This window comes from Scyliorhinus canicula, chromosome 9 (genome assembly GCF_902713615.1).
Source record: "Scyliorhinus canicula chromosome 9, sScyCan1.1, whole genome shotgun sequence".
Lineage (NCBI taxonomy): Eukaryota > Metazoa > Chordata > Chondrichthyes > Carcharhiniformes > Scyliorhinidae > Scyliorhinus > Scyliorhinus canicula.
In genome coordinates this window covers 126,202,905-126,211,680 of record NC_052154.1, presented here as the reverse complement: position 1 = coordinate 126,211,680, position 8,776 = coordinate 126,202,905, and the positions used below count along the sequence as shown (strand labels likewise).

Sequence of the window (8,776 nt, the reverse complement as noted above, 5' to 3'; positions counted from 1 at the left end):
CTCAAGTGCTGCTATATGGTTTAAAGCAGTCACCCCTGATTTAGAGACAGAAACATTGCCACTGAGTCAAGATAACACTTGAAGGAGAATGCAGGGGAATTATTGAAAGCAAAGAACATAATGAGAATGTGAAGCAACCATAGAGACACAGAATCATCTGCGCAGTTTTGGGGCAGGGAGAAGATACATAGAGTTGTGAGTGACCCATCAGTGCAGAACTTCTCATTTAGCTGCACATTGCAAACTGCTGAACGAAGCATCTTTGAAGTAAGTGAATATCCCACAAGAGGACTGTACATTTATAGAATTTTAGCTCATGTGCCAAATTAGTTGTGTTTCCTGAGCTTGGATCCCTGTCAAAGGTCAGGGCTTTCCGATCTCCTCATGATTCCTCTTCAGAGCAGCTACACAGCCTACAACTGCTCTGACCTCAGTTCGGAACTAGACACCGCAGCAACAGGTAAGTTCTCTTTCCTCATTTTAAAAAATTTCTAACCAAACATTATAATAAAAATTAGAAATGTGAAATTATGTGAAGTGTCATTCAAAATATAGCTTAAACACAGATCTGTCTCTAGAATGAGATGTAGTACATTTTAGGAATGTGGAGTCTTTAATCTACTAGTGATAGGATGTTTCATTCTATGACATCTAAAATTAAAAAGGGAAGCAAAATTATCATTTGCTTATGAATATTCTAAAGCTCTGTACTCTGGAATATTCAACATTGGCTTCAATCAGTTTTCCGATGTTACTTGTCCCAGTTATCACTACTATCCCACGACAATTTGGAGTAGTTTTATGAATTTATTTGGATCATAGCAAATTATGTGAAGAGGAAAGAAATAGTTGCAATGTCTAATAAATTAGGCTTAACAAAACAAGACAACTTTTAAGAATCAAAGAAAAATCACTGGAAGAGGGTAATAGCTAAAAGGTGTGTGTGTGTCAGACTCTCAACCTGTGAGTATTCATTGTCATGTGCAAAGAATGTGTGTGTTGGGTATTGCAATGCTGAGTGTGTCTGGATATACAGAAAGAATAATCAGTGTCAAGAGTGGTGACATGAATGTCTGGTCTGTGTCGCAGATTCGGGCATTAGGTAGTTTCTGATCTGTGCAGCAGTCCGAGGTTTCAAATGAATCTGGTGTGTTGCATTCGCTGAAATAGAGCAGAAACGTCCAGTCTATTGAATGCAGCAAAAGGGTCAGGATAATCAGGTCTGTGGGTTACACTAAGGAGTGTCCAGAACATCTGGAGTATCAATATCTCTAGATTGAGGTACATTGAGAGGTATAAAGACATCTGTCATCGGACTCGAAACGTTAGCTCTTTTCTCTCCCTACAGATGCTGCCAGACTTGCTGAGATTTTCCAGCATTGTCCCTTTTGTTTCAGATTCCAGCATCTGCAGTAATTTGTTTTTATCTGTTTGTAAAGTACATTGTGAGATGTCAGATATTTCTGGTCTATTTGGCATGTCTGTTCTGCAGGTTGTTATAATCCTCGGCCAGACCCCACATTACTGGTAAGATTTGGTTAGGGATCAATAACATTTTGTTTAAAGTAGACAGAGTTTGAAATTTAAGACACTCAGTAAATAGAACCACAATATTCCACAGCTTTTGAACAAACATAAATAAACTTTACTATACAAGACCGGCCCGCTGCCGCTGCCAACGAGAACGGATAAATTGGTTGCAGCGTTCGCTGGCAGTGGGATTCTCTACTTCTGCCACTTGTCAGTGGGAATTCCCACTGGAGCTACCCCTCGCTATCAGGAAACCGTGGGCAGGACTGATTTTTTTGTTTCTGAGTTAATTCTTTTTTTTTTAAATAATTTTTATTGAAAAATTTTGTATTTAGACAACAAACAGTAATGAAAATATCAAAGGTCTCTAACAATAACAGTCATAACACCCCAGAACCGTAACAGCTCGTACACCGAACCCTCCCCACCCCGCCAACCCCAATGACCAACAGAATAAATTAACAACAAATTAAATTAGCAACATATTAAATTGAATAACCGTAGAACAAATAGATAACACCCCCCCTCTCTTCCCTCCTCCCCCCCGGGTTGCTGCTGCTATTGACCCATTTCCCTATCTCTGAGCCAGAAAGTCCAAGAAAGGCTGCCACCATTTATAGAACCATTGTACTGATCCTCTCAGTGCGAATTTGACCCTTTCCAGTTTGATAAACCCCGCCATGACTGATCCAGGTCTCCACACTTGGGGGCCTCGCATCTTTCCACTGCAGCAAGATCCGCCGCCAGGCTACTAGGGACTCAAAGGCCAAAACACCGGCCTCTTTCACCTCCTGCACTCCCGGCTCCCCCGCAACCCCAAAGATCGCGAGTCCCCAGCCCGGTTTGACCCTGGATCCAACCACCCTCGACACCGTCCTCGCTACCCCCTTCCAAAATTCCTCCAGTGCCGGGCATGCCCAGAACATATGGGCATGATTCGCTGGACTCCCCGAACACCTGGTGCACCTGTCCTCACCCCCAAAGAACCTACTCATCCGAGTCCCGGACATGTGAGCCCGATGCAGCACCTTAAATTGAATGAGACTAAGCCTCGCACATGAAGAGGAAGAGTTAACCCTCTCCAAGGCATCCGCCCAAGTCCCGTCCTCGATCTGCTCCCCTAATTCCCCTTCCCACTTAGCCTTCAGCTCCTCCACTGACGCCTCCTCCCCCTCCTGCATTACCTTATAAATGTCAGACACCTTTCCATCCCGACCCACACCCCCGAAAGCACCCTGTCCCTTGCCCCCCGCCTCTTGCCCCCCGCAAGGGCAGCAAAGGAAATCCCTCCACCTGCCGCCGAGCAAACACCTTTACCTGCAAGTACCTGAACGTGTTCCCTGGGGGGAGCCCGATTTTCTCTTCCAATTCCCCCAGGCTCGCAAACCTCCCGCCCATAAACAGGTCCCCCAACTTCCTAATGCCCACCCTGTACCACCCCCTAAATCCCCCGTCGATGTTCCCCGGGACGAACCGATGATTCCCCCTTAATGGAGCCTCCACCGAGCCCTTCACCTCCCCCCTGTGCCACCTCCACTGCCCCCATATTTTTAGGGTCGCTGCCACCACCGGGCTAGTGGTATACCTCGTGGGAGGGAGCGGCAACGGCGCCGTTACCAGGGCCCCCAGGCTCGTGCCTCCACAGGACGCCATCTCCATCCTTTTCTACGCCCCCCCCCCCCCCCCCCCCCATCACCCATTTACGCACCATTGACACATTGGCCGCCCAATAATAACTCGAAAGGTTGGGCAGCGCCAGCCCCCCCCATCTCTACCTCACTCCAGAAAGACCCTCTTCACTCTCGGAGTCCCACGCGCCCACACAAAGCTCAAAATGCTACTAGTCACCCTCCTGAAAAAGGCCCTGGGGATGAAGATGGGCAGGCACTGAAACAGGAACAAGAACCTCGGGAGCACCGTCATTTTGACGGACTGCACCCTCCCCGCCAACGACAGTGGCAGCATATCCCATCTTTTAAATTCCTCCTCCATCTGCTCCACAAGCCTGGTGAAATTGAGCTTGTGAAGAGTCCCCCAGCTCCTGGCCACCTGCACCCCCAGGTACCTGAAACTCTTCTCTGCCCTCTTAAACGGGAGCCTTCTAATTCCCTCCTCTTGGTCCCCCGGGTGCACCACAAACACCTCACTCTTGCCCAGATTCAGTTTATAGCCTGAAAAGGCCCCGAACTCAGCCAACAGCTCCATCACCCTCGGCATCCCTCCCACTGGGTCCGCCACATACAGTAACAGGTCATCTGCATACAACGACACCTGATGTTCCTCCCCTCCCCGCATCAAACCCCTTCACCTTCCTGACTCCCGCAACGCCATCGCCAAAGGTTCGATTGCCAGTGCAAACAACAAGGGGGACAGGGGGCACTCTGCCCGGTAGAGCCGGAAGTAATCCGACCTCCTCCCATTAGTAACTACACTCGCCATCGGGGCCTCATACAGTAGCCTCACCCACTTAATAAACCCTTCTCCAAATCCAAACCTCTCCAGCACCTCCCATAGGTACCTCCACTCCACTCTATCGAGTGCCTTCTCCGCATCCAGCGCCACCACTATCTCCGCCTCCCCCTCAATCGCCGGCATCATAATGACATTTTGCAATCTCCGTACATTCGTGTTGAGCTGCCGTCCCTTAACAAAACCTGTCTGGTCCTCGTGTATCACCCCTGGCACACAGTCCTCAATCCTGGTGGCCAGGATCTTTGCCAGCAACTTGGCGTCTACATTAAGGAGAGATATGGGCCTGTATGAACCACGCTGCTGCGGGTCCTTATCCCTCTTTAGGATTAAGGAAATCAGCGCCCGCGACATCGTCGGGGGCAAAGCCCCCCCCCTCCCATGCCTCATTAAACGTCCGTACCAACAGGGGGCCCACCAGGTCCACATACCTTTTACAGAACTCCACTGGGAACCCGTCCGGCCCCGGCGCCTTCCCAGACTTCATCTGCCCAATCCCCTTAACCAGCTCCTCCAGCTCAATCGACGCCCCCAGCCCTTCCAGCTGCTCCTCTTGCACCTTCGGGAAAGATAGCCCATCGAGAAAACTCTCCATTCCCCTCCTCTCCACCGGTGGCTCCGACCGGTACAGTTCCCCATAAAAGTCCTTGAAGACCTCATTCACCTCTGCCCCCTTCCGCACCACATTCCCACTCTTATCTCACTCCAGCAATTTCCCTAGCCACATCCCGCTTGTGGAGCTGATGCGCCAGCATCCTACTCGCCTTTTCACCATGCTCATACACCGCCCCCTGTGCCTTCCTCCACTGTGCCTCCGCCTTTCTGGTGATTAACAAATCAAACCTAGCTTGTAGGCTACGCCTCTCCCCCAGCAATCCCTCCTCTGGTGCCTCCGCGTACCTCCTATCCACCTCCAGGAGTTCCCCCACCAGTCTCTCCCTCTACCTCCTCTCCGTCCTATCCCTGTGGGCCCGGATGGATATCAGCTCCCCCCGAATCACTGCCTTCAGGGCTTCCCAGACATCCCCCGTATCGTTAACCTCGAGGTACCCCTCAATACTTCCCCGGACCCTCCTGCACACCTCCTCCTCCGCCAACAACCCCACATCCAGACGCCACAATGGGCGCTGGTCCCGTACCTACCCCATCTCCAAATCCATCCAATGCGGAGCGTGGTCGGAGATTGCAATGGCCGAATACTCGGCCTCCTCCACCCTCGGAATCAATCCCCTGCTCACCACGAAAAAGTCTATTCTGGAATAAACCCTATGGACGTGGGAGAAAAAAGAATACTCCCACCCCCTTGGCCTCCCAAACCTCCAGGGGTCCACCCCTCCCATCTGGTCCATAAACCCCCTCAGCACCTTGGCCGCCGCCAGCCTCCTACCCGTCCTTGAACTGGACCAATCCAGTGAAGGATCCAGCACCGTATTGAAGTCCCCCCCCCATGATCAGGCCCCCCGCCTCCAGGTCCGGGATACGTCCCAGCATACGCCTCATAAAGCCCGCATCATCCCAATTTGAGGCATACACATTAACTAATACCACCTTCTCTCCTTGTAGCCTACCCCTCACCATAACAAACCTACCCCCCTTATCCGCCACCACCTCAGATGCCTCAAACAACACCCTCTTCCCCACCAGAATCGCCACCCCCCGGTTCTTCGCATCCAACCCGGAGTGGAAAACCTGCCCTACCCACCCTTTCCTCAGACGGACATGGTCCGCCACCTTCAGGTGGGTCTCCTGGAGCATCGCCACATCCGCCTTCAGCCCCTTCAAATGAGCAAATACCCTAGCCCGCTTAACCGGCCCGTTCAGTCCTCTCACATTCCAGGTGACCAACCGGATCAGAGGGCATCCCCCCCCCTACCCCGCCGACTAACCATAGCCCTTCGACTGCCCGCCCCAGGCCAGCACACCCCGCCCGACCCAGTCCCCACGGCGACAGCACCTCTCCTCTACCCCCCCGGCCCACACCGGCTCCTTCCTGACCCTACCAGCAGCAACCCGGTATCCCCCCCTCCCCCCCCACGCTAGGACCCCTCCTAGCCGCGACATGCCCTCCATTGTACTTCCGTGGGTCAGCTGACTTCTGCTGACCCCGACAACTCCCGCCAAAACTCGACCCCTCCCGACGTGGGATCATCCCCCCTCCTGCCACTCCCCTTGGCACCGCTCCAGCGCGGGGGAAAAAAAACCCAGTAGAGGCCCCGCCCCCACCGCCAGCTCCACCCCTCCAGCCCCGCAACGCGGGAAACCAGAGGAAAGTCCGCGCTTTCGCACTGCCCGACCCCACCCTACTGACGCAGCTCCAAAATACCAGCCCCATCCCATCCCCCAACCCCATATAGAATACAACAAACCCCCAACATCCCCCGCAAAATACAAACCTCAGACCATACCCCACCTCCCCCCCCCCCACAGAAAACAGAGCAAAACCCACATAAAGAAACCATGTCAAAATTACGAAAGTACAGAAAACACAACAACAGCAAAAACCAGCAATATAACAATACAACCGACCCCGCAACCCCCAACCCCTAGTTCGAGTCCAGCTTCTCCTTCTGCACAAAGGCCCACGCCTCCTCCGGGGACTCAAAATAGTAGGTCCGATCCAGATAAGTTACCCACAGGCGCGCAGGTTGCAACATCCCAAACTTTACGTGCTTCTTATGAAGCACCTCCTTCGTCCGGTTAAACCCGGCCCGCCGCTTAGCCACCTCCGCAATCCAGTCCTGGTAGATCCACACTACCGAATTCTCCCACTTGCTGCTCCTCACCTTCTTTGCCCAGCGCAGCACACACTCCCGATCCCTGAACCGGTGGAACCTCACCAGCACCGCGCGCGGGGGTTCATTCTCCTTGGGCCTCCTGGCCAGTACTCTGTGGGCTCCCTCCAGCTCCGGGGGCAGAGGGAACGGCCCTGCCCCCACCATCGAATTCAACATGCTGGCCACGTAGGTCGGCAGATCCGACCCCTCCAGACCCTCCGCAAGGCCCAAGATCCTTAAATTCTTCCGCCTCATGCGGAGATCCAGCTCCTCAAAGCAGTCTTGCCACTTCTTATGGAGTGCCTCGTGCACCTCCACCTTACCCACGAGGACCATGGCCTCCTCCTCTCGTTCAGCGGCCTGCTGCTGGAACTCCTGGATGGCAGCACCCTGGGTCGTCTGGGTCTCCATCAGCTTGCTGGTTGTTTCTTTCAGTGAGCTCAGCAACTCAGCCTTCAGCTCTGCAAAACAGCGCAGGAGAGCAGCTTGCTGCTCCTGCGCCCACTTCCACCAGTCCTTGGGTGCTCCGCCGGCCGCCATCTTGGATCCCTTCCCCCGTTTTTTCTGGGGAGCTGCTGCCGTTTTTCCCCTTGCTCCACTTCGATTTTGAAACATAAATTGCGGAGAATGTTTCTCCCAACACCTTCCCCCACCGGGAAACGTCAAAAAAGCGCCATTTGGGGCTCTAAAAAGAACCCAAAAGTCCGTTAAAATCAGGAGCTCCCAAATGTGCGGCTTAACACGTCATCACCGCAACCGGAAGTCCTTTCTGAGTTAATTCTAAACACAACAATTGAATGTTTAGATCAGACTTCTCCAACGTCGGAGCCACATTTGCATATTTTCCTTACTCAATGGGCCGATGAGCAAAATATCAGAAAGATAAAGTTTGGCACAACAATATATTGAATGTCAAAAGAAGTTCAGGTTTTAAGGAAATAAACAATTGCTCAGCAAAAGTACCGAAAAGTCATAGCAATAAATTGTTCAGTTTTAAAAAAAGTAATACATTGACCAGAGTTTGTGACGGTAAGTGTATATGGGTGCATGAGTGTGAGTTGATGCGTGTGTATGTGTCAGTGTGTGGTCATTAGAGTGAGTGGAAAAACCTGAGACTGGGCGGAAGGCAGACTCACTCTAACCCCAACACTCTTACTCAGGCTCTCATTCCCACTTTTTAAATGGCATCCCAATCTCCAAGGCCCTGAAAGAAATGCCAAGCTGGCATTGCCAGGATACCTAGGTGGCACCAGCAGTGCCAGGGCATCATCCTGCCCAAAAGGCATGCAGCTGGGGCGTAGGGGTTGCCTGGCGTGGGTGTTGGGGGAAGGTGCGGGGGGAGGGGGTGATCTTACCATACTGCATTCGGGCTGGGGGGGAGATAGGGGATTATTTCGGGGGCCTCGAAGATCGGGACGCCATTTAAAAATAGCGTTCTGATCTCTCACTACAATGGGGTTAAGTACAGTTCGGCCTTCCCCCTTCAGGCCCCTTATTCAACGTGAGTCATGTTGAATAGCCATGTGTTTATCGGCACTGCGAAGGCCGGGAAACATGTAGCTAAACGCACTCGCTTGGGGACTAGGTTCCCTTTCGGGAGAATTGAGCCCATACACACAATCAGTCACTCACTTCCACACAGACACTGTCGCTCCCACATACCAGTGTCATCCTTGATCGGGTTCGTTGGGACTGAGCACTCCCGGGCCCAATTCGACCTCCCTCCCCAGCTCCACCAAACCTTTGCACTCCATGGACCCACTGAATCTTCACTCTCCAAAGGCAAGTTGAAACTTTGCCCTTCCCAGCCTCCAAAGCTTCATTGTCCCTGGACTTGATGCGATCTTGCCCTCCCTGGGCCGCCAAGACTGGCTCCCCGACCTCCAGCTCTGCCATAACTTTGTTTCCCTTGGCCACAAAGGTCTCAACACACTCTCCAACGTGTGTGTTTGCTACTTCTCCAATCAGAGGCTGTTTCCCTCTCTCATTTGCTGCTGAGAGGC

The 8,776-nt window shown here is 52.4% G+C and overlaps 1 protein-coding gene across 1 annotated transcript in view; it reads left to right on the top strand.

Annotated features, from left to right (window-relative positions):
* Positions 1-280: 280 nt before the first annotated feature.
* LOC119971662 (immunoglobulin superfamily member 22-like) overlaps positions 281-8,776 on the top strand; it is a 148,213-nt gene continuing 139,717 nt past the window's right edge. Inside the window, exon 1 of the mRNA XM_038807516.1 lies at positions 281-460. The gene's annotated coding sequence lies outside the window, so the exon portion shown is untranslated. The remainder of the gene's footprint in view (positions 461-8,776) is intronic.